Source organism: Natator depressus, chromosome 2 (genome assembly GCF_965152275.1).
Source record: "Natator depressus isolate rNatDep1 chromosome 2, rNatDep2.hap1, whole genome shotgun sequence".
Lineage (NCBI taxonomy): Eukaryota > Metazoa > Chordata > Testudines > Cheloniidae > Natator > Natator depressus.
In genome coordinates this window covers 200,738,833-200,766,193 of record NC_134235.1, presented here as the reverse complement: position 1 = coordinate 200,766,193, position 27,361 = coordinate 200,738,833, and the positions used below count along the sequence as shown (strand labels likewise).

At 42.0% G+C, this 27,361-nt stretch overlaps 1 long non-coding RNA gene across 1 annotated transcript in view; it reads right to left on the bottom strand.

Moving 5' to 3' along the window:
* The window catches only part of LOC141983049 (uncharacterized), a 114,351-nt gene that overhangs the window by 77,236 nt on the left and 9,754 nt on the right, over window positions 1–27,361 (bottom strand). The window contains exon 2 of the long non-coding RNA XR_012638280.1: window positions 2,296–2,383. This is a non-coding gene — a long non-coding RNA (uncharacterized LOC141983049). The remainder of the gene's footprint in view (window positions 1–2,295; window positions 2,384–27,361) is intronic.

Genomic DNA, 27,361 nt, shown 5'->3' with positions numbered 1-27,361 from the left:
TTGCTGCTTTACCATAAGTGCAATGTTTCTCCAAATGTCCTTGTTATGAACATAAGCATCCTATAAGAGCAAAATACTCTCAGCTAAGCCTCGCAGACTATTCCAATGCTGCGGAAGATTTATAACTCTGTTCTACAGGTTCTCAGCCAAGTGATAGATATATCGATAGCAAAGTGATCATGATTCTATATGCATCTCTCCTTAGATATAATAATAGTATACAGAAGTAGTACAGTTAGTAACAGTGGGCCACATTGTCCAATATGTTGGGGGGACGGTTCCTTCAGATTGTTTTATTGAGGAACTAGGGTTTGTAAGCAGAAGCCTTGGGCTACCGAACCCATGAATGGGCTTAGATTTCCATGGGGAAATCTAAATACACTCTGGGTCATCCACAAAGGCCAAAACACTCATAGAAAACATATGCCAATCCTTTCACAATGCTCCTCAGCCTTCTCCCTCCATCCCCTCATGTCCCTAACAAAATGAGGACCCATCAGGAGCTCCCTGCAGGTAGGTGAGCTGGGGCATAGACACAGAAAGAGGACAAAGGAAGGATGGTCATAAGCATAAAGATGGGAGAAGCAAGGTCCCCAACAAAATTTAAGTTTGCTACACCTGAGCAGCAAGAGTCACTCAGTCTGCAGCAGGTGTCACAGTTTAGGACCAATGTACCTGTATTCCCTCTCCAGGGTCCATCAAGGGCACCCACTTTAGGCTCCTGGCTCCCAGTAGTCACCCTTCTTGGCTGGAGACCCATGTCTCACTCCTTCCTGAATGGGGATGTTAAGTCTGCACAGCTCCCTGCCTTACACTCTGATATCCCCAGCAAGCCTGACTGCCTAAGAGGTCAAAGCCTGCACTTTAGTTTCTCAGCGAAGGTTAAGACCAGTGTATTGCACTGAGAATTATTTTTGTTTAAAGCTTTGTGGCCTTACATGGGCTGTAAGGAAGAGGACTCGATTTCACAGAATCATGGACATTAGAGATCTATTAGCAATTCAGGGCAGGACTGTTCCCTCTGGTCTTATTAAAGAAGAATTTCCTGAAAGCCAAACTGTGCCCCGATAGGCAACATGCAGCTCTCGCTGATGTCAGTGGCAATCCATACACAGGCCTAGGATGGTAAATTGCCCTGCATGTTTATAATAAAGACTGGTGACACGAACAAAGATGAGGGATTTAAAGGACCTCATTCCTTGTGTGAGTGATTCATATCATTATGTATAAGTATTGAATATTTAAATGGGCTGGGGATCTAATCTGATGATGGATTATAGTTAAAATATGTCATTTTAGAACTCAGGGTAACCTTTTAAAGAATTTCTCACTGTCTCATACTCTCTAGAGTCATTAATTATTCTTTTTGAAGGATCAGTCTATGGACATACCTTAAGTTCTTCTCAGGTAGACATAGAAATCCAGTTCAAATTATTCTTCCCACACTCCAAGCCAATTAATAGATTGAGTGAGGTTTCCTTGGTTAACACTCTTCACCTGTCACAATCACAGGTATATTATTTTGCCTACCAGAAATGGATTCTGGGTACGCACATGGGGAAAAACCTTTTTTCCCGGTTCAATAAAATTTGGCATAAATTTCACCCTTAGATCTCTGAGCTTTCATTAAAAAGTTGCATGGCAGCAAGAGCAGACTCCTTTCGTTTGACTGTTAGTCCCCAAAGAAGTACCAAAGTAGTGGTAGCAAGAGTGCAACATTATTCTTGAAAGATGAAGTACGTTACATCCTGTCCAAGTTTGGCTTCAAAACTTGGGAGAAAGTAAGTAAGCCTTGACTCTGATTTCCATTGTGATGGGATGGATTACAATGGTCCCAGGCAGGTGGTGATTTTGGTCAGGGAGGAGGCTGGGGATGGAAGAACAGCCACAGAGTGTGTGTGCGTGACAGAGAAAGAGACTTTACTATTCCAAGTAGGGATGGCTCCAAATTAAAACCCTAAATCTAAAGACCAGCAAGCTTTGGTGAACTCCAAACCTTTGTTACCATCCATTGGAATCATACTGGACCAAAGGTTACCAACTAACCTTAGCATTTCTCATAGCCCACACCTAAAGTGACTTGGTTGGTGAAAGTTTCAAAGGTGGCAATGAAAATACAAGGAGGTTCAACAGGAAAAGTAGTTCATATTTCCATGAGCAACAGTATTCATGTTTCATCCTCTTTCACTCCTTAACCAGTAAGGCACATACAACAATGGCTCCCAAACACTCATTCCTTCCATTACTGATACTTCAGGGGTTTGTGACTGGTGTTCTAAGCTCCCAGCTCCATACCTTAATGATGCACAATGATGTTCCTCTGCTGAGCTCAAGTGTGCTTCCTACTTCTTTGTGTATTCTCTAACCCACACTGTAGTTTCACCTATGTAACATTCAAGAAATAGGGGTTAGAGCTTGTACAAGGAATGGGAAATTATGGTTTTACTAATATTTGTTCGATATCTTAGGACAGTAAACTAGTGTATTTGCCTAAATAGCCTTGGGACCACTGTCATACATGATGGTATCAAAATCAAACATACACACATAGATCTCATAAGAACATACGAATGGCCATACTGGGTCAGACCAATGGTCCATTTAGTCCTGTCTCATCTTCTGACAGTGGCCATTGCCAGATACTTCAAAGGGAATGAACAGAACAGGCCAATCAAGTGATCCATCCCCTGTTATCCACTCCCAGCATCTGCCACTCAGAGCATGAGGTTGTGTCCCTGATCATCTTGGCAAATAGCCACTGATGGGCCTATCCTCCATGACTTTATCTAGTTTTTTTTTAAATCCAATTATAGTTTCGGCCTTCACAACATCCTCTGGCAACAAGTTCCACAAGTTGACTGTGTGTTTCTATGAAGAGGGACTTTCCTTTGTTTGTTTTAAACCTGCTCCCTATTAATTTCATTGGTCACCCCTGGTTCTTGTGTTATGTGAAAGGGTAAAAAAGAAGCTGGATAGCCATCTGTCTTGGATGGTTTAGACACAGCAAATCCTCCATCTTGGCAGGGGGTTAGATTAGATGACCCTTCCAGTCCCTTCTAACTCTGTGGTTCTAGGATTCTATAAATAACACTCCTTTATTCACTTTCTCCACACCATTCATGATTTTATAGACCTCTATCCCATTCCCCCTTAGTTGTCCCTTATCCAAACTGAATAGCCCATCTTTTTAATCTCACCTCATACTGAAGCTGTTCCATATCCATAATCATTTTTGTTGCCCTTCTCTGCACCTTTTCCATTTCTAATATATCTTTTTTGAGATGTGGGGACCAGAACTACACTCAGCATTCCTGGTGTGCCTGTACCATGAATTTATATAGCGGCATTATGATATTTTATGTCTTATTATCTATCTCTTTTCTAATGGTGTCTAACATGGTTAGTTTTTTGACTGCCACTGCACACTGAGAGGATGTTTTCAGAGACATGTCCACAAGGACTCCAAGATCTCTTTCTTGCATGGTAAAACTAATTTAGACCTCACCATTTTGTATGTATAGTTGGGATTATGTTTTCCAACATGCATTTCTTTGCATTTATCAACATTGAATTTCATCTTGTTCATCTTCCCCTTTTGTTACCCAGTCACCTAGTTTTGTGAGATCCATTTGTAACTCTTCCCAGTCTTCTTTGGACTTAATCTTAAGTAATTTCATATCATCTTCAAATTTTGCCACCTCACTGTTTAGCCCTTTTCCCAAATCATTTAATAATATGTTGGACAGCTCTGATTCCAGTACAGATCTCTGGGGGACACTATTTACCTCTCTCCAGTCTGAAAACTGACCATTTATTCCTACCCTTCATTTCCTGTCTTTTAAGCAGTTACTGATCCATCGGAAGACCTTTCATCTTATTCTATTATTGCTTGCTTTGCTTAAGAGCCTTTGGTGAGGGACCTTGTCAACGGCTTTCCAAAAGTCCAAGTACACTGTATCATTCTTGTCCACGTGTCTTCACTCCCTTAAAGAATTAACAGATTGGTGAGGCATGCCTCACCAAACAAATCATGTTCATTTATGTATTTAATTCTTTCTTTACTATAGTTCCAACCAGCTTGCCTGGTACTGAAGTTAGATTTAATGGCCTTTAATTGCCAGGATCATCTCTGAGGCATTTTTTAAAAATTGGCATCACATTGGTTCCACTCATCTGATACAGAAGCTGATTTAAACAATAGGTTACATACCACAGTTAGTAGTTTTACAATTTCATATTTGAATTCCTTCAGAACTCTTGGGTGAATACCATCTAGTCCTGGTGACTTATTACAGTTTATCAATTTGTTCCAAAACCTCTTCTAATGACACTTCAATCTGGGACAGTTCCTTAGATTTGTCACCTAAGAAGAATGACTCAAGTCTGGGACTCTCCATCATATCTTCTGCAGTGAAACCGATGCAAAGAATCCACTTAGACAATGGCCTTGTCTTCCATGACCGCTCCTTTAGCGACTCAATCATCCAGTGGCCACACTGTTTGGCAGGCTTCCTGCTTCTGATGTATTTAAAGTTGGAGTCTTTTGCTTGTTGCTCTTCAAATTCTTTTTTGGCTTCCCTCATTATACTTTTACATTTGACTTGCCAGAGTTTATGCTCCATTCTATTTTCCTCAGTAGAATCGGACTTCCAGTTTTTAAAGTATCCCTTTTTGTCTTTAACCGCTTCTTTTACTCTGTTTAGTCATGGTGGTACTTTTTTGGTCCTCTTACCACTCTTTCATTTGGGGCATTAATTTGAGCCTCTACTGTGGTGTTTTTTTAAAAGTTTCCATGCGGCTTGCAGGCATTTCACTTTTGTGACTGTTCCTTTTAATTTCCATTTAACTAACTTCCTCATTTTTCTGTAGTTCCCCTTTTTGAAGTCAAATGCTACCATGGTTGGCTTCTTTGGTATCCCCCCTTCCCCAGGACGTTAAATTTAATTATATTATGGTTGCTATTACTGAGGGTTAAACCCTTTTGGACAAGATATTGTGCTCCACTTAGGACTACATCAAGAATTGCTTCTCCTCTTGTGGGTTCCAAGACTATCATTAATGATGTCTGGAAACTTTATTTCTGCATCTCGTCCTGAGATGACATGTACCCAGTCAATATGGGGATGGCTGAAATTCCCCATTATTACTGAGTTTTCTATTTTATACCCATTCGAATCTCCCTGAGCATTTCACAAGCACCATCACCACCCTGGTCAGGTGGTTGGTAGTATATTCCTACTGCTATACTCTTATTATTGAAGCACGGAATTCCTATCCATAGAGATTCTATGGTACCGTTTAAGTAGATAGACATTTTTACTATATTTGACTCTATGCTTTCTTTCATCTATAGTGCCACTCCCCCACCATCACGACCTACTGTTATTTCTACATATTTTGCCACCACCCATCAATTATTGTTATTCCACCAAGTTTCTGTGATGCCTATTATTTCAATATCCTCATTTACTACCAGACACTCAAGTTCACCCATCTCAGCATTTAGACTTCTTCAATCATGTACAAGCAATTATAAATTGTGTCACTTTAGTCGTCTGCCTTCATGTGATGTAACTGAAAGTGACTTTTTTGCATGACTGTTTCTCTTCAGTTCCTACCTGTACTTTATCCACTTCTATCCTCTCCTCCTTACAAGGGCATAGAGAATCCCGGTTAATAGAGGCTCCCCTATGGGATGTCTGTTTGAACTGTGTGCTCCTTCATACCTGTCAGCTTTCCCCCAGCTTTAGTTTAAAAACTCCTCTACAACCTTTTAATTTTACATGCCAGCAATCTGGTTCTGTTTTGGATTACCTGGAGCCCATCCTTCCTGTCTGGGCTCCTCCTTTCCCAAAAGATTCCCTAGTTCCTAATAATCCTAAAACTCTACTCACTACACCATCATCTTATCCATGCATTGAGACCTTGCAGTTCTGCCTGTCTAACTGGCCTTGCACATGGAACTAGAAGCATTTCAAAGAATGCTACCATGGAGGTCCTGGACTTTAATCTCTTACACAGCAGCCTAAATTTGGTCTCCAGGACCTCTCTCCTATCCTTCCCTATGTCACTGGTACCTGCAAGTACTGGTAGGTAACAACCAGCTCCTCACCAGCACTGCACATAAATCTGTCTAGCTGTCTCGAGAGATCCGAAACTGTCACACCCAGCATTGCCCTGTTTAATTTTGTACAGTGCTTAATAAACTAATCTGCAAATAAATGAGATGTAAGCACCCTACATAATAATAATAGCATAATCATAATTTTAGTATAATAAGGAACTAGTGTAATAAGATAATACAATCCCTCACAGGGGTGTTGTGAGACTTGTTCCTTAAGTGTTTTGAGATCTTCACCTTAAATATTACTACAATTAATATCATTAGCAAAAAATGAAAACAATTTTCTTTTTTATTCTGAGCCAAGCAAAGGCAGCCTTCACCATGAGTAGTCTCATGGTTGCATCATTTGCCTTCTAAAGACTCTTGAAATCCCAATTTTACATACCATCAGACAATTAAATTACTCTTTTGGTTAATGGACATGGTAATGTTTATTTCAGTACTAGAAGTTACTTTTTTGGGCATTGTTACATCAGCTAATCATTAGCAGGTTTGCCCTTAGGAAATTGTTTAGCAAACCAAAAATATCTCTTTTTAATGTGAAACAGTTGACATGAAGGGCTATATATGCAAGTTTAAGTTTGAATATCTAAGGGAAAATTGGAATGCTAGAGGCCTCAAAGCTGCATACTCCTGGCATATCTGTTGTGCCAACTACTCAAAAGCAAGACAGGGCCAAAAACCAAAAACTCCCATTTAAGCCAACAGGAGTGCTGCCATGAACATTAATGTGAGAAGACTTAGTGTTAGGAACCTAACCTCCTCCTTTTAGGGGACTGGCAAAATGAGAATGTTTGAAGCATACATCCTCTATTTTCCCCTCAGACACAGCCACCCACGGTGGCTGCTTAGCAAAAGTGATTGATGCTACTGTAACTCTGATTGCTTCACAAACCTTACAGGGTACTGTTGGAATCTGGATGCTAGGACTAATGTGCAGGGTGGAGGCATGTTCATTTGCTCCACCTCATGCTGAGAATTATGAGGGGTTCTTTCCTGAACTCTAGCCCTGGCAGAATTCCATCACTGGTGAAGGCTGAGAGGCAAAATGAGAAAGGATTCTCATGCCCGGTTTCATTTTCACATCACTAGAACATTCAGCTGAGCTGCAGTTCATCGGGGATATATAATGAAATGTCCAACTATGAGCCACACTTCCCATACACTTGTCACAAATACTGGTGGTTTCTTTTCTCATAAAGTGCCTCTTTTTCCTATAGGTAAAATCCAAATATCGATATTTTTGAGGTTAATGTGCATATTTTGGACCTAGAAGAGGGAATTGAAAGGTAGATAGTGAAGATACGTTTAAGAGCACATGAACACATGAAAAAAATTTCTGTTAAACCCAAGTATAGAGCGCTCACAACCTGGTAACTGGAAACAAACTACTAAAAGCACAGGCTTTTCCTTCACAAGATGTAGAAGCCTATTTCATGCCCACAAATAATAATGGAATTCCGGTGGGACTGGTCACACAAGTACGTGCTACTCAACATGAGTGAGGTGTGTAGAACCTGACTCAGATTGTAATCTCTGTAGGGCAGGGACTATGTCCTCTTATGTGTCTGTAAAGCATCATGCACACTGATGGCACTATATAAATAAAATTGCAAACTACACTATTATTTAGCCACAGAGGCTTACTCTTCCCATCCCTGCCTCCCCTTAAAGAGCAAATATACTTTTTGGGAAAAGGTACCTGGAGTGACAGCAGTGAACTCTGAAATCTTCTAGATGTAGAAAAGTTACAGCATGGGCAGTAACAGCAACACACTATCTTGCCAACGTGCCTCAGTGGTGACTTGGAGATACCGAGGGCTCAATTGTCACTCTGCACCATTCACACCTGTGAAAAAGCAAGCCTGTATGGCTAAATAATAACATAGTGCCATCAGTGTGCATGGTGTTTCACAGACACATAAAATGACACAATCCCTGCCCTGAGCAGCTTACAACCTAAGGGCCAGATTCGACAAACCTTCCTCACATTGCGAGCATAGGAGATAAATGCTATTAAAGCAGAATGATAGAGTTAAACATGTCCTTTGTGCTCGCTCAGCACTAGTGTAAATCAATACATAAGATGCAGAGCACCAATGAATCAGACCCCAGGTCCCTATCTTCAGGAGATGAAAGATAATTCAGTCTTCCTGTCCATTTAAACCTCTATCTTTCCATCAAGACTGCCAAATGAGTACCAGTTGTGTTGGCAGTTTTTTGCATGATATAAACAGCTGTCCACTGGTAATGAGACTAAGGTCACCAATTTGTTTAGCCTAGACTAGCGAACAGCTGTAAACAGGTGACATCTTTCAGCACTACTAACTTGGCCAGGATTCAGCCTTGCATCCTAACTGTGGGAAGACCATATATCCTCCTTACCAGTCCTGTGACTTCCAGCTCCTCCTTAACTAACTGTGTATGTAGACCCCTGGGGGGATATTTTCTCTATGTGCAGGGAAATCAGGTCTCACCCAGCTCTATTGGAGTCAATGATAAAACTGAGGCCAGGATTTTACCTCATAACTTTAAGCACACTGTGAGATGTGTTTATTTCCCTAATGTTACTTTGCTGTGTCTGTTTCAGAGTACTGAAAATGAGAGGAAGAGAGCGAAAATGGGATTTGGAAAAAAAAGAAATCTCTCCACCCAACTCATCCCACCTAAAAAAATACAATAAAAACAGCACCACTATAATTCCATTAGGAGAGGAACAAAAGTGATATCTGCTGGGTTTCCATCATTGTATTCCTAATTAAATTCATGTTTATAAATTAAGCTGGGGTGTACAGATGGGATATTTTCCTTATGGTGTCATGGGGTTTCAAATATAAACTCCTTCACTTTTACTGGGCCACACTTTTCACAAAACTCATCTTGTATAAACAATACAAATCTTTTAATAGTTTTCCATCAAGCAAAAGTCAGATAAATATTTTTAAAGCACGACACTGAATTTTCATGCTGTTTATTTGCACTCCCTTGGTATCAACATACTCTTATAAGCCCAGGATCCTGAGCGTCATGGCTTGATGTGCATTATGAAGATGTTTATTAATGGAATTTTAAAAGGGGGCATTTTAAAAGAGAATGCAGAAAACATGTAGCACATTTAAGGGGACCATTTAATAGCCAGTAGCTATAATCTTCAACCAAGATCTCTCACCAGTTTAGCAGGGAGGGAGATCTAGTTAGGGTTATGATGGCAGAACTCTCAAGAAACCTCAAGTGCTACACGAGATAGTTTTGGTTCATTGATGTTGCTCCAATTCAGCACGAGACCTATGCTCCAGCTTGGTGTTATGGGCATTGTGTTGCTGAATGTGTTGTTTTTTGGATGAGATGTAAAACCAAAGTCCTGATGACTTGTGGTTATTAGGGATCTCATGGGACTTCTTGAAAGATAAAAGCATTAGCCCCAATATCCTGGCCAAATTTTAATTTGAGTAATTACTTACCAACTCCCTAAATCCCCCCTATTCTTCACCTCCTACTGTAGACTCTTGTATAGTGCTAAACAGCTACTGCATTCTACCATGATGGTAGACACAATTTATTATTAGAGAGAAACCCAAACCAAATCCCTGGTTCTAAAACACTCTGAAACCTGGGGGATGTTTTGATGCAAAATTCGTACCTTGGCCCCCTGTGAATGTGCTAAATCAAATCCAAATATCAGATCCAAACTTGGGGAAAGTTTAAAACTGGATCTTTATATTGTGGTTCAGGCCCATCTCTAATTATAAAGAGCTTTGGGAGCCTTCTGGCAATACTGAGCTATTATGAATTAAACTGGCATTTTGAATGCTTTGCAAAAGGGTGTCACAAACTTGTTTGCTGGAACAGGACAAATTACATTTTCATTATGGTCCAGAAGCCAGGTCTGATAAACATAGGTCCATATATTGCCTTTGCTCTACAGTAGAGGTACAGTCCACAGAAGTCGTTCCCTTGACTTCACTGGGCTTTGAATCAGACACAATGGGAGGTTTGCCTAAAGACTGGTAAACATCTGACTTCTATGTAATAATTAGGTTCAACAGTTTCAAAAGTAGACTGATTTTGGGTGCCCAATTTTGCCAGGTGCACGCATTGCTTACAGCTACTATTCTGAGTGACTGAAAATCAGGTCTCCAATGTCTAAAGTTGGGCTCTGTGGGCATGTGTTATAGCAAATCTACATAAAACTGATGTATAAACTTATTGGGATTAATGTTATTTAGGAAATTTGGCTTTTAAATTTTTAAAGGTTTTTGTTTTCTATTTTTCACCTCTAGAATCTTATTGAACTCAGACAGAAATAAAATTGCACAAACAACTTTGCCTTTGCTATCCTTGTTTCTTTACTATCATGAATCACTGAAGATTGGACATAAGAAAAAATGTTGCTCTTGCAAAGGAGGAAGGAAGAGGTAAGAATTATGATCCTTGGAAAAGATTAATATACACACAGTAGATTGAATAAAAAAAAAGAGCAAAGTCTTTGCAGTACAGTTTAGTGGATTATACCTTCATTTTTGGTCAGTCAGCATTACGCCTTGCCAATTCATAATTAACATCTGCTGTAGCTAGATGATCCAGAGCCAGATGCAAATTGCTAAGGTCCTTTTAAAACCTTTCACTACAAATGCAAAGACCAATTTTCCAGTGAGAATGACAGAATCAGCACACACATTACAGAATGTGTTACTAACAAGTCAGATATAGATTATATTTAGTAAAATTAGTAATGTAGTGATCTTTAAAATAACCATGTAGAATTGCTTGGCGGGAGTACTCTCCATTGTCAAAAAGAGGACCTAAATTTGATTCCTTAGCCTAGTATGGGATGAGGAGCTGTCAGGATAGCAGCTTTTTTGCCTGTATCTTCTGAAGAAAGAGAATGCTTTGTATCACTCAAATGTGACCCATTTGGTCAATTAAGGAGAAGTGCTGTATAAGTCCATTCCAGACATTTTTAGATGGCAACTGACATGAGATCTCAAGCAGCAGCAACAGAAGAAGAAAAATAGGATTCCAAAAGATCCTCATGGGACCATGTGTTTGGGAGGGTGATTTTAGAGAAAGTAGGAGAAAGATCCTTCTCCTACATTATTCTCCTCTGTGTCATCAGCATGGAGACAATGGTAATTGTGTGCATGAAAAATTAACACCGTCCAAATGTGAAATTAAACAGCAATGGCAGTGACATTGCCAGCACCCCTAGTTCCAGCATCTATGTGCTCAGGTATATTTTACAGTCTATTTTTTTTCCTCAAAATTCACTAAAAACAAATATGAACTCTGATGATGGATTGTGGATGAAAATAAAGGACAATGTGTTGGACAAGCTTACAGCTACAGAGGAGTCTAACAGGTTTTTGAGAAGCATGATAAGACATTCGTTTCTTCTTGTATGCAGTGTTGTTGTAGCCATGTCAGTCCCAGGATATTAGAGAGATAAGAAGGGTGAGGTAATATCTTTTAGTGGACCAATTTCTGTTGGCGAGAGAGACAAGCTTTCCAAAGAAGAGTTGTGTGTGCCTCGAAAGCTTGTCTCTCTCACCAACAGAAGTTGGTCCAATGAAAGATATTACCTCACCCACCTTGGCCTTCATTACTTCTTGTAATGTTGCTCGCTCATTCCCAAATGCCGTGTCCTCACATAGGTCAAGTCAGAAAAAAAAAATCTAATATGCCACAATCCTCCAGTGATCTGTGTGCGCAGACTCTTGTGCCTGCAAAAAGCCCTGTCAATTTTAGTAGAACAATTGTTTCTACTAATATAGGTAGAGGCCTGTGTTAACTGTAGCCACTCAAGAAAAAAGTCTTGCTGCCAGTCATCTTAAATTGTTTAGAAGGATCAAAAGCTGCCCACGCAAATTTTGTTTGAAAATTACACATGCAATCACAGCCCGTGAACTTAAGGCTTGTCTTCGCTATGGGGGTAAGTCGACCTAAGTTACACTACTCCAGGTACGTGAACAACATAGGTCGACTTACCCCAATGTCTTCACCTTGCTGCATCGACAGGAGATGCTCTCTAGTCGACTTCCCTTACTCTTCGCGGAGAGCTGGAGTACCAGGGTTGACCAGAGAACACTCTGCCATTGATTTAGCTGGTCTTCACTAGACCGGCTAATTAGATTCCTGCTGCAGCAACTGTAGCAGTGTTGATCTCCCCGGAGTGAAGACTAGCCCTTAATTGCAGACTAAAGGAGGAAAATTTTGTGGGAGTCCAAAGCTGATCTATTACTGGAGATCCGTTTTCCCTTAGAAACACATGAGTTAGTGTGGTTCTATATATGCTAGTCTCCTTTTCTGAAGATCACAACAAATGGAAACAATGAGAAGTATTAAAGTGAAATCTGCCCCTTTGGTAAATTACACAATGCTCCCCAATGCAAAATGCTATCAGAGGAATTTCTGTTTTATACTAATCTGCTATCATTCTTTTAGATGTCCCTCAGCACTTACACCAAATCAACAGGCACAGAAAGCTTGGCAGTTGCCTGGGTGAGAAGGGTTTGGGTGGCCCAAGCAACAAAAAGATAGTGTGGAGATGTCATGAAACCAAACAAGTTCTGTTTTTCTTAGAGTAAAATAACTTTGTAAGTTGCTTATAGGACAGTGTTGTCAGGTTTCAGTGCAGTATGAGCAGCATGCAGAGAATAGATAGCTTTTCTGAGGAGCTGACTCAGGACTATAAGGTGGACAAAAAGCTGGCTAGATCATCAGGCTCAACGGGTAGTGTTCAGTGGCTTGATGTCTAGTTGGCAGCCGGTATCAAGTGGAGTGCACCAGGGTTCGGTCCTGGGGCCAGTTTTCTTTAACATCTTCATTAATGATCTGGATGATGATGGGATGGATTGCACCCTCAACAAATCAACAAATTAGCGGATGACACTAAGCTGGGGGGAGAGGTAGATATGCTGGAGGGTAAGGATAAGGTCCAGAGCAACCTAGATAAGTTGAAGGATTGAGCCAAAAGAAATCTGATGAGGTTCAACAAGGACAAGTGCAGAGTCCTGCACTTAGGATGGAAGAATCCAGTGTACTGCTACAGGCTGGTGACCCACTGGCTAAGCGGCCGTTCTGCAGAAAAGTACCTGGGGATTACAGTGGACAAGAAGCTGGATGAGTCAACAGCGTACCCTTGTTGCCAAGAAGGCTAACAGCATATTGGGCTGCATTAGTAGGAGCACTGCCAGCAGATCAAGGGAAGTGATTATTAAGTCCCCACTATTCAGAACTGGGGAGGCCACATCTGGAGTATTGCATCCAGTCTTGAGCCCCCCACTACAGAAAGGATGTGGACAAATTAGAAAGAGTCCAGTGGAGGGCAATGAAAATGATTAGGGGGCTGAGACACATGATTTATGAGGAGAGGCTGAGGGAACTGGGCTTATTTAGTCTGCAGAAAAGAAGAGTGAGGGGGAATTTGATAGCAGCCTTCAGCTACCTGAAGGGGGGTTCCAAAGTGGATGGAGCTAGGTTGTTCTCGCTGGTGGAAGATGAAAGAACAAGGAGCAATAGTCTCAAGTTGCAGTGGGGGATTGCTAGTGCTTTAGAGGATAGGATTATAATTCAAAATTATGTGGACACCCTGGAGAAATGGTCTGAAGTAAGTATGATGAAATTCAATAAGGACAAATGCAAAGTACTCCACTTAGGAAGGAACAAACAGTTGCACACAAATAAAATGGGAAATGACTGCCTAGGAAGGTGTACTGCAGAAAGGGATCTGGGGATCATAGTGGACCACAAGCTAAATATGAGTCAACAGTGTAACTGTTGCAAAAAAAAAAAAAAGCACACATAATTCTGGGATATATTAGCAGGAATGTTGTAAGGAAGACACAGGAAGTAATTCTTCCACTCTAGTCCAGGCTGATTAGGCTTCAACTGGAGTATTGTGTCCAGTTCTGTGCACCACATTTCAGGAAAGATGTGGACAAACTGGAGAAAGTCCAGAGAAGAGCAACAAAAATGATTAAAGGTCTAGAAAATATGACCTGAGGGAAGACTGAAAAAATTAGGTTTGTTTAATCTGGAAAAGAGAAGACTGAGAGCGGACATGATAACAGTTTTCAAGTACATAAAAGGTTGTTACAAGGAGGAGGGAGAAAATTATTGTTCTTAACCTCTGAGTATAGAACTAGAAGCAATAGGCTTAAATTGCAGCAAGGGAGGTTTAGGTTGGACATTAGGAAAAACTTCCTGACTGTCAGGGTAGTTAAGCACTGGAATAAATTGCCTAGGGAGGTTGTGGAATCTCCTTCCTTTGGGATTTTTAAGAGCAGATTAGACAAACACCTGTCAGGAATGGTCTAGATAATACTTCATCTGGCCATTAGTGCAGCAGACTGGACTAGATGACCTCTTGAAGTCCCTTCTAGTTCTGTGATTCTCCTGACTGCCCCTATTGACCATGCATGACAGTCTCTTTTCATACTGCCCCTTATGCTTGCAATAGCCTCCCAGTTGTTGCTCTCCAGGCATATTTCCTCTCTTTCATCTAGAAAGTCTCAGATATTCAACTGTTTCTGTGAAATCTCCCTATTAAAATAAAGGCACATTTTCTCATGTATGAGCTTAGCATCATATTCCTCTGTGTTATACCGAATTGTGTTGTAAGCTCTGGGGCTGACCTACTGTTAGAGCAGCACATTTACTCATTGTGCTGCATCATATACATTTGCAGCACTCCAGCCTGAACTTTGCTTAGCCTATAATAATCAGTGAGCTCCAGCCCCTGAGCTCCTCAGAGAGGTTTCTCTGCAATGCACAGCACCTCTCACTGTACATTCACAGAAGATATTATGTTCACTGCTCTGTTAAATCAATAAACTAATGTACTGATTAATTGGGGTAAATACACCCTTGGTTTCAAACAGCACTAAATTTGTTTACAGTAAAACAAGTTTATGAACAAAAGAGCAGAGATTAAGTGATACCAAGTAAAAGAGATAGTTACAAGCAAATAAAAGTGAAAACATGCATCTGAAGTCTAAAACTTAATCTAACAAGATGCAGTCTTCGTTCAAGATGGTTTATTTTACTTGGTGTCTCCTTTCCAGCTTTTTATTGGCTGGCTTGGCCAGGACCCACCAAAGAGTTCAAATTACTTGGTTTCTTTGTCTCCTTAAGGTGAAGGATCGAGATGTGTTCCTTATATCGCAAAAGGAGCTGTTTTTGTCTCACAAGCCAGGAACGCCTCCAGGGGATTCAGTTTCCTGTATCTCTGTGGAGTGTAGGAGCCATGTTAATTCTCTGTTTGGATAACCCCCGCTAGTTTAGCTCAATAGCTTTGTTTGCTGTTGTAATGAGGTGCACTCACCTCTCATGAGCACCCCCCATCTCAGGGTGTGTCCCTGCACTCTCTCTCTCTCTGTTTGTGGTGGTCTGCGGTGACTCAGCCCTCCAGTCGAGTCACACACAGTCTGTATATGAAATAAAATAAAGCAAACCCCTTCCGAGGTATAAGCCCAACAGGAGCCTATCACCCTCTGTAAGGTCCTTCGATCAGCAGCCTCATCTCTGGGTTCAGTCCTCAATAAGTCCAACAGGGCATATCATAGTACCCTGCTTTGAACTGTTTCTCAGCCCATTCTGGGCTTTTTCAAATGGTCCCTGCTCCTCAAGCAGTCCCAGCCCTGATGTGGGGCCATATTCCCACAGAGCTCCCTCCTTCAAGACTCTTTGCCTCCCTGGGCCTTCCTGGCCCCAACTCTTCAACTGGGCCACTAATAGAGTTCAGTTCTCCTTCTGGGGTGTATCAAAGTCCAGACCACTTTCCCAGTGGTTGAGGGGGAGAGGGTAGACCCAGGACTGTCCTCTACTCCAGGTCCCAGCCCAGGGATCCTATAGATAGCAGCCACCCACCACATCCTTTTAATAAAACTGTGTCACTGGTACAATTCCCTGGGCCACTTCCCCATGGCTCCAGCACATTCTTCACCTTTACCTCAGAGCCTTATCCTGGAACTCCTTCATGTTCCCCACAGCCTCTGCCAGCAATGCTCTGTCCGGGGTCCTGTAGCTTCCTCAGCCAGCCAAGCACACCACCCACACTCCTCCAGCTCCAGCACAGAACTAAACTCACTCTGGCCCTGCTGCCAGCTCTTCTTATACTAGCCTGCTGGGCCCTGATTAGCTGCTTCCCATACAGCCACTCTAGGCAGCTTGGAGGACCTCTACTGCCCTATTCTGGGATGGGGTGTGGCAGGGCTGCAAGGCCTCCAGCAGGGGACCTCTGGACCTAGTTCACCCCATAACAATTGCTAATATGTAATCTGAGATAAACCCACATTCCTTTGTCTAGGACAGACCTGTTTATCACCTTTACCTAGAAAAGGCTGTCTAGTCCTAAACAAACATCATACAGAGGGAATTCACAACATCATATGTAAGGGTAACGTACATCTTACTATATTAATAACCAGCATGTTATTAGCTTTCATATGATACCTCACAGGGAATATTTTGTACTAATATTATTGCTTTAGTGTGTAGGATGCGAATGCAGGGTTGCCTATGGTCACAGCCTCCCACTTTAACCCCTAGAATGGCCCAATAATAGGCCACCAAGGGCCAAGATCTCTGCTCTGCAGAAAGCTGTGGAAGGCCTCAAAGGCAGCTGAATCAGAATGGATCTATTGTGCAAGCAGTCTTACCCACAGAAAAGCAGCACAACTCCACCCACACCCCCATCCTGGTTCCTACAGAGCAGCGCTTCAAAGCAGCTGTCTTGGGCGCTACAACCAGTGCGGGAGCAGAGGCATTTCATCCAGGGATGGGCAGAGGCAAGTAGCTCTGTGATGACCCAGATCCAATGGCATAGGCCTCCCAGCAGAGGGAGAATACAAAATCCCTGCATGCTGCTGTAGACCCGTGGCTGAAGTGGAAGCCATGGAAAGGAGTCACTGGGGCTCCATGGCTTGCCAGAGAAGGGATTTCATCTTCCCCTAACTCCCAAAGAGAATAAAGCCCATTTACTCCCATTTTGCATGGGGTTTAGGACTTAACACTATGAGAGAAAGTCTACGTTAGAAAGGAGACAAATAAGAAGGGATATGATAAGAATATATAAAATAACAAATGATATAGAGAAGATAGTTCAGGAGCATCTCTTTGGTCTGTCTTAGAAGAAGAAGGGGACATTAGATGATGTTAAAAGTGGCAAATTCAAAACTGGTTAAAGAAAATACTTTTCCCACGCGTGAAATCAGACTGTGGAATTCCCTGACACAGGAAGTGGCGGAGGTCAAGAAATTAGCAGAATTCGAAAAGGGATTGGACATTTATATGATAAGAAAATCTATAGTTACCATAGTTAATTATGATCATTTTGGAAGGGATACTAAATCTTATGGTTCAGGATTCAAGAGAATCCCTAACTATGACCGATTAGGCTAAAACCTAGAGTGGAGGGTAGATTATCCCACATCCACCTAATGCACGGTTCTCACACCTTTCTTTGAAGTACCTGGTGTTGGCCACTGTCAGAGATGGGATACCGGATCAGATGGACTGATCCTTGGGTCTGATACAGTCCGGCAATGCATATGAGTGGGTTTACTTTGTATCATTTTCTATTTCTTATACCAGTTTTCATTTCAAGAAGAGATTTACTACGTGTCCCTTCCTATTTTTATTAAGAATAAAAGTAATCAGCTGTAGTGTAACTTAATGTATACTTTACTGGGGAGAAGGGGAGGAGTGAGGTGATTTGCTAGTTTGGAGGCTGCAGTATTTTGCCTTATTTGGGATTTTGATTTACTGGCCATTTCACTACTTCCTTGTTAATAATCATAATAACTAACCTGTCAGAAAGGGATGGAAATGCCCTGCCAATCAAAAAGGAAAACACCTACCAGGTCAAAGCAATAAAGCATGAAGCATTACTCACAGAGTCTGATACTCATGGCAAGGATTGTAATGGTAGAAGAAAATAGCACCATATGAATCTATCCCATTAACAAGGATCACAGTGAAAAGGAGAAATGGCAAAATAATTAACCTATTGAATCTGTCAGTTATAAACACATGCCTGAATTATGATTCTTTCTGGATGCCAAATACCTATAAAGGAAGCCTCATCAATCTGGTAATTGTGGGGATCATTTCCAAGGAATCCTGTCAGGTTAAATTTAGCCCCAAATTTTAGTTTTGGTAAATTGAAGCTGTTACAAAAGCCATGCCCAACAGGAACTTTTCCTTTTTTTAAATTCTAGTGTAGCCAATTTTCTTTAAAGACAAAAAAGCTCCACACAAAACAGCAAATGAATGTTCTCCTGCAGCAATGTAACATTGTGTCACTATTAGGGCTGTCAAGTGATTAAAAAAATTAATCATGATTAATCGCACTGTTAAACAATAATAGAATATCATTTATTTAAATATTTTGGATGTTTTCTACATTTAAAATACATTGATTTCAATTACAACACAGAATACAAAGTGTACCGTGCTCACTTTATATTGATTTTTATTACAAATATTTGTGCTCTAAAAAACAAAAGAAATAGTATTTTTCAATTCACCTCACACAAGTACTGTAATACAAAACTGTAATTAATCGACAGCCCTAGGCTATGATAGGGCCTGAGGATCAGAAGGTGAATAGCACTAGAAACTACTACAATAAATGAAACCAACTAATCTATGTTCATTGTCCATGAATAGAGAGATTCAAAAAGTAAGCAAGTAAGCATAAATGGGGGAAAATAAATGTTATTGTTTAAAATATTTTCAGCTTTAATAATCAGTGTCATCAGTAATAATGGACCCAATCCACATCCGCTTAGTAGTAAGTGTAATACTTAGTACGAGTAGTCCCTTTGAAATAGATCTAACTTTCACAGACAGGCTCTGTCTGTACAATGGGCTGAAACCAAGCCACCAGATCCAATCACCCACAAACGTCAGAGGACATTCAAATCAAGATGTAACAAAATCCAATTCTGAACTTTGCAGTTTAGGCCTTTTCCTTATCATGACACTGACTTCATACAGCAATGTCTTGCAACTACTGGATGGAAGCTCTATAGAAATGCAAAACATTATGAGCATTATGGAATACATAAGTTGTACATACCACAAAGGCACAAATCCTGAGTGGCTCAGCTGAGGCCAGTGGGTCTACTCAGGTGACAAGAGACAAATTCTCATGAGGAGAAGTGCAGGATCTGGCCTCACACAATTTATTTGGGGGATGGAGGGAGAGGGTGGAAAAAAACAACTTTCTTTCTTTGACATTAAATTTCAACATGGCATATGCCACATAAAACAGCACTTATGCACTGTTGTAACTATTGCACAAATGCACAATCATTTGCTTGATAATCCCCCAGGTTTTATGCCCTTTTCTGCCAGTCATGGCTGTGAACTCCAGGGACATTCATCACATGTAGCCCCAGACCTGGTTCTTATGGAAGTCAAAGGAAGTTTTGCCATTGCCTTCCATGGGAGCAGGACTGACCAGCAAACATTGCATATATTTATTGCAATATTTCATGTTTCCATTAGTAAAATGTGTGATTGGGTGATCCTGTGTTCAAACAGTCACCAGAATAAGTATTTTAAATTATTCCTTTGCACATCCACTTATATAGCCAAACAAAGGGTCGGACACAAGCTGCTACTGAACTTTCTGTGACCCTCTCAGAAAGACTACTTTAGCACACAACAGCCCACCCTCCAAAGGAAACTTTTAAGCATGGAGACCTACTGTAAGAGGATGAAAGGAAAACCAAACATATTGTTTCTTCTTTGCTGACCCAAGAAGAATCTTTACCAAATCTAAACTGACAGTTCATGGAACTTAAAAACAAAAACCTGTCTTGTTTCTAGTTCTAAATCGGCACAGAACCAGCTGCTCTTAAAGACACAAACCAGACCTAAAGAAGAGCTCTGTGTAGCTCCAAAGCTTGTCTCTTTCACCAACAGAAGTTGGTCCAATAAAAGATCTTACCTCACCACCTTATCTCTCTACAAGTCCTTCATGACACATTAATGTTCAAGACAGCACATAAAAGTATTGGAAATATCTTTTACTCTACTGGTTTCAGAATAGCAGCCGTGGTAGTCTGTATTTGCAAAAAGAAAAGGAGTACTTGTGGCACCTTAGAGACTAACGAATTTATCTGAGCATAAGTTAGTCTCTAAGGTGCCACAAGTACTCCTTTTCTTTTTACTGTACTGTTAACTATACTTTGAAATGAAATGCTAAGCCTAAGCCAGTGAATTTTAAGAGTAGCTACTAGCATCATCTTATAAATCTTTAAAATGTGTGACCTCTTTTTTAATCTTTAATAATCTTTTTACAATTTTCATTTTGTCCAAGCATTTATACTATGATTACATTCGCAGCTTCCAAACCACTCCTTGCATAGTTCAAAAAAGAAGTAATTTGGATGAAAGAATGATAGACAGAAATCTCTAGAGAAATAGTCTTTAATAAAAGTAAAGAAGGGCTGCTGCTGAGAATGAATTATTATTATTTACTTGTATTATAGTAGCACCTAAAATTTCCTACCAGAATTAGGGCTGCATTGTGCTAGGCATAGTACAAACAGAATGTACATTTGAAAAAATAAGTTTAGTAGTTGTCTCTGAAATCAAAGCTTCACTGCAATTTCTATGGTTAGATGTTACCACAATAATCATTTGGTTAAAGATACACATCCACAACTGGTCAAAAACACATTATAGGAGTGCTTCTGGATTCCCCATTGATGCTAAGTTCTCATATAGCAGCATTCACCAGTAATGCATTCTTTAATTAGCTGACTGGGAGACAACATCACATTCTGGCACAAAGTGACCTGGCATCAGTAATATGTTCATTTCTCACCTCCTACACAGGACAACAGTCTTGCAATCTATCTGGATGTGAAGCCATAAAATCCTCAGGAAACTCCAACCAGTACAGAATGCTGCAAAGCATCTCCTCAGCAACATGGGCTACTACAATCACATCAGGCCTGTCCTCCAATAGAATATGGAGCCAAATTCAAGGCTTTACTCATTATCTTCAATGGCGTGGGCTCAGGATCCCTACATGACTGCCTAAAGTTCTCAGGAGGATGGTTATTGACAACTCCTCTCCTATGGCACAAAGCTGTCTATTGAAAGGGTAAAAGCTAGTCTGTGCAGTAGAAGTCCATGTGACAGACACTAGTCATACCACTAATGTTTCTGGAAGGTGCTCAGACACTACAGTAATAAAGACTATATATGAACCTGAACAACTCTATAAGCTTATCTAGGTATTTATGTATGGTACACGCTATTATGGGCGGAGCTGGCAACGCTGCCTATCACTGAGGTTTGCTTATATAAATTGACAGGTCTCCTTCATCGCAGTTTAAGAAAAACTACTTAGCACAGAATTTTTATCTATTCTCCCCATAAAGGTTTTGGCCCTGAGAAATTAAAATCAGTTCTTTCATTAAAGAATTGGATCTTATGTATGTGGCTTGCCCATATTTTTCATGCAGGCTGTAGTTTATGAGATCAATACCTGAGATTATGAACGGATTGGCAATCAGGGAATTAACATGTGTTTCCTGAAGACAGATGACATCAACATCGTGTCAGGAAGCAATGTTTTCAAGAACAGAGAGTTTTGCAGTAGCCCATCCTTCAACATTCAACTGCAGCATCTTGAGGAAAGGGTTCATAGCATTTCCTTGTCTGGGTCCACAATAACCAGCACCCAATAGATTCAATTTGCTGTTCTGTTTCCTGACATCTCCCCCTGCCGCTGTTTTGAGGACCCTGTTTATGACTTCTATGTAACTGAGGTAAACACATATTCCTTTGTTTAGGATACCCTGCTGTTTAACAGGTCTAATCATAGGTACACCACAAGAATGTGATTTTATTTTAGATGTCAAGAGTTCTTCCTAAATGGGTTGCTGTGGCAAACAAGCCGATGCTCTGAAGTAGACATTTTCAGATAGCTTTGCATGGCAAAACCAGCACCTGGAGTTTGATCTACCAAACACCATCTCCAGATGGTTCACGTATGCAATGATATTGGCTGGGCCTAAAGGGATTGTGACTTCCAAAAGATTGTAAAGCACCTGAACAATGATATGGCTGCCATATTGCATAGGTGACTATTGCAAGATATGGAGGTTAAGAACTTAAGAATGACCACACTTGGTCAGACCAATGGTCAATCTAGCCCAGTATCCTGTCTTCTGACAGTGGCCAATGCCAGGTGCTTCAGAGGGAATAACCAGAACAGGCAATCATCAAGTGATCCATCCCCTGTTGTCCACTCCCAGCTTCTGGCAATCAGAGGCTAAGGACATCTAAAGCACAGAGTTGCATACCTGACCATCATGGCTAATAGCCATTAATGGACCTATCCTCCACGACTTATCTAGTTCTTTTTTTAACCCTGTTATAGTTTTGGCCTTCACAACATCCCCCGGCAAAGAGTTTCAAAGGTTGTCTGTGTGCTGTGTGAAGTAGTACAGTAAAAGCTGGATAACAAAGCTTCTACTGTACTTCTTCACACAGCACACAGTCAACCTGTGGAACTCTTTGCCGGGGATATTGGGAATTGTTCCTTATGTTTGTTTTAAACCTTCTGCCTATTAATTTCACCAGGTGACCCTGGTTCTTGTGTTATGTGAAAAAGTAAATAACACTTCCAAATTCACTTTCTCCACACCAGTTACAATTGTATAGACCTCTGTCATATCCCCCTTTAGTCATCTCTTTTCTGAGTAGAAAAGTCCAAGTCTTTTTAATATCTCCTCATACAGAAGTTCCATACCCTTGATCATTTTTGTTGCCTTTATCTGTACCTTTTCCATTTCTAAGATAACTTTTTTGAGATAGGGTAACCAGAACAGCAAGTAGTATTCAAGGTGTGGGCATACAATGGATTTATATAGCGGCATTATAATTTTTTCTTATTATCTACCCCTTTCCTAATGGTTTGTAACATTCTGTTAGCTTTTTTGACTACCACTGCACATTGAGCAGATGTTTTCAGAGAACTATCCACAATGACTCCAAGATCTCTTTCTTAGGTGGTAACAGCTAATTTGGACCCCATCATTTTGTATATATAGTGGAGATTATGTTTTCCAATGTGCATTACTTTGCATTTATCAACACTGAATTTAATCTGCCATTTTGTTGCCCAGTCACCCAGTTTTGTGAGATCCGTTTGTAACTCTTCCCAATCTGCTTTCAACTTAAATATCTTGAGTAATTTAGTATCATCTGCAAATTTTGCCTCCTCGCTGTTTACCCCTTTTTCCTAGATCATTTATGAATATGTTCAACAGCACTGTTTGCAGTACAGATCCCTGGGGGACAGCACTATTTACCTTTCTCCAGTCTGAAAACTGACCATCTATTCCTACCCTTTGTTTCCTGTCTTTTAACCAGTTACTGATCCATGAGAGGACCTTCCCTCTTATCCCATGACTGCTTGCTTTGCTTAAGAGCCTTTGGTGAGGGGCCTTGTCAAAGTCTTTCTGAACATTCAAGTACTCTTTATCCACTGGATCACCCTTGTCCATATGTTTGTTGACCCACTCAAAGAATTGTAATAGATTGGTGAGGCATGATTTCCCTTTACAAGAAACCATGTTGACTCTTCCCCAGCAAATCATGTTCATCTATGTGTCTGATAATTCTGTTCTTCATTATAGTTTCAACTAATTTAGCTGGTACTGAAGTTAGACATAATGGCCTGTAATTACCAGGATTACCTCCAGAATCTTTTTTAAAAATTGGTGTCATATTAGCTATCCTTCAGTCATCTGGTACAGAAGCTGATTTAAATGATAGGTTACATACCACAGTTAGTGGTTCTGCAGTTTAATATTTGAGTTCCTTCAGAACTCTTAGGTGAATACCATCTAGTCCTGGTGACTTATTACTATTTAATTTAATAATTTCTTCCAAAACCTCCTCTAATGACACCTCAATCTGGAACAGTTCCTCAGATTTTTTACCTAAAAAGAATGGCTGCCTCATAACCTCTGCAGTGAAAACTGATGGAAACAATTCATTTAGGTTCTCTGCAATTGCCTTATCTATCTTGAGTGCTCCTTTAGCACCTCGATCGCCCAGTGGCTTGGTAGGCTTCCTGCTTTTGATGTACTTAAAAAAAAATTACTCTTAGTTTTTGAGTCTTTTGCTAGTTGCTCTTCAAATTCTTTTTTGGCCTTCCTAATTACACTTTTACACTTGACTTGCCAGAGTTTATGCACCATTCTATTTTCCTCAGTAGAACCTGACATCCAGTTTTTAAAGGATGCCTTTTTTACTCTACTTCTTTTACTTTGTTGTTTAGCCATGGTGGCACTTCTTTGGTCTTCCCACTATGCTTTTAAATATGGGGATGTCACTGGGCAAGTGCGTCCCATCCCCTGTTTGGGTGGGGCAGGGTAATTACTTCCCTGCGGTCACATCCTTATGACCACCCTCTGTCTTGGGGTGGTGAGGATTAATAGTAAAAGTCAATATGGCCGCTCTATCTCTCAAGGTTGTGTGGCCCAATGGCCAGAGTCAGGGTGATGGCCCCTTCCCACAGGGCAGTGGGGCCCAATGGCCCAAATCAAAATGGCTTTCCTATTTGGCAGGGGTGTGTCACCGAGTGTTCAGAGTCAGTGTGGCTGTCTGGCTCAGCCAGGCAGTATGGCCTAGCGGCAACAGTCAGTAGGGTCACCCTCTCTCAGGGCTGCTCTCAGGGCTGCATGGCCCAATGGATGGAGTCAACAGAGTGGCTCCCTCTGTGGGGGGCTGCGTGGCCTAGTGGCCAGAGTCAGTAGAGCTGCCCTTTCTCAGGGCTGCATGGCCTAATTGCCGGAGTCAGTATAGCGACCCGCTCTGTGGGGGCTGTGTGGCCTAGTGGCCAGAGTCAGTATGATTTCCCAGTTCGGAGGGGCGGTATGACCTAGCGGTCAGAGTTGATTACAGTGGCCTTTGTGTTCAGGGCAGCACAGCCTGGTGACCAAAGTCAATATAACAGCATTTAGACACGGAGCAGTGCAGCCTAGCAGCCAGTACCCGGGAGCTGCCACCAGGTGGGGGCGGCCTGAGTAGGGGGGCCTAGGCTCACCCGACTTCTCCGGGCCCCTACCCAGGGCCCTAACAGTGGTGGAGTGGTCCTCCACTGGGTCAACGGGGAATCTCACCAAAACACACTGACATCACTAGGTGGGAGATACCATTCACTCATCCTCCCTGGGTCACTGGTTTCTCGAAGCCACAGTCCATGAGGTATCAGGGTCTCCGGGCTTCTCAGCCCAGATGATTCCTGGGACTCTGCTGGCCACAGACCTCCAGTCTGACTCTCAGGATCTCCGGCTCCTGCAGGCAATTGCTGGGATGGCTCTTCAGCTGGAGCCTCCACCCAAGGTCCTTCCCCTCCGGTGGCCAACCCTGAATGAGCTGAGCTGCTCACTTTTCTACCAAGTCTCCAGTTGGAGCATGCCAAGCAGGGCCGCAAGAGCGTGGCCTCTTCGGCCCAGAGAGTGGCGTTAACCCTCGCAGTACCAGTGCAGGGCAAGCGTACCCCATCATGCACACACCCCTTTAAGAGGGTGTCCAGTGGTGAAAAGAAAAAGTCCACATTTGCGTGTGCCCTACATGGTTGATGGGTGATGCTGAAGTCATTGGGCTGGAGCAATAGGTATCATCTCATAATTGGAGCATTGGTATCTTTCATGCTGTTGAGCCATCGGAGTTGTGCGTGATCTGTGACCAACTGAAAGGGGTTTCCCAGCAGCTAGTATCTTAGTGTGTCGATCACCCACTTTACCGCCAGGGCCTCCTTCTCTATAGTTGAATATCTCTGTTCTCAGGGGAAAAACTTCCAGCTCAGATAGAGGATGGGATGTTCTTCTCCCTCAATCTCCTGGGACAATACTGCTCCCAGCCTCACTTCAGACGCATCCATCTGAAGTATAAAGGGCTTAGAAAAGTCTGGATGATACAGGACTGGTGCCCTAGTCAGTCAATCCTTTAGGTCCTGAAAGGCCCTCTCACATTCTGCTGACCACTGGACCTTTCGGTTGGGAGCTCTTAGGTCTGACAAGGGTGCCGTGAGCATTGCAAAAACCGGTACAAAGCAGCAGTAGTACCCTGGCAGGCCTAAAAATTGGCGTACCTGCCTCTTTGCATTGGGTGTCAGGCAGTCCTGCAGAGCTTGCACCTTGTCCACAAGTGGACATAGGGTCCCTTGCCCCATGGTGTATCGCAGGTATGTTACTTCCTGTCATCCAAGGTGGCATTTGGCTGGGTTGACCGTGAGCTCAGCTTCCCCCAGGGCTTGCAGTACAGCCTTGAGGTGTCAGAGGTGTTCCTCCCACATATGACTGTACACCACTATATCGTCTATGTACTGCCGTGTACTGGCAGTGGGATTGTAACAGCTGATTCATGAGTTGTTGGAAGGTGGCAGCGGCCCCATGTAGATCAAAAAGTATGGTCACGAAGTGGCACAATCCAAATGGGGTAGGGAAGGCTGTCTTTTCACGGGAAGCCGGAGTCAAGGGGATTTGCCAATACACCTTTGTCAGGTCTAGGGTCAAAATGAAATTGGCATTACCCAGTCGTTCGAGTAACTCGTCTACCCAGGGCAAAGCATCAAATTGAGAGATCGCATTCACTTTTCGAAAGTCTATGCAGAATTGTATGGTCCCATCTGGCTTCAGGACCAGCACAATCGGACTGCTCCACTTGCCTCGCCATTCTTCTACTACGCCTATGTCCGGCATAGCCTGGAGCTCCTTCTGGACCGCATCCCACATCTTCTTTGGCAGGAGCTGGTGGTTGTAATGGACCTTCTGGCCTGGAAGGGTGATGATGTGGTGACTTACCAGTCTAGTCCACCCCAGGCAGATTGATAACACGGTGGAGAAGGCCTGAACTAGTTGTTGCAACTCTTCCTGTTGTCTTGGATCCAGCTCTGCCCTGATCGTGACAGGCATAGAGTCAACAATGGGCCTAGCTCTGGTTCTGGGGAATAGGGGGCAATCAGCAGCTCTTCCTGAGTTTTCCACTTCTTCAGAAGGTTCACGTGGTAAATCCGGACTTCCTTCCTTCTTCCCGGTAGTCGTACCTCATAATCCACTGGTCCTACCCTTCGGACCACCGTGAAAGGGCCCTGCCATTTTGCATGTAGCTTGGACTCAGCCAAAGATAGCAGGAGCAGGACACTATACCCTGGTTCAAAAGTGTGTAGCGTCGCCCCTCGGTTGTATTGGCGGGCTT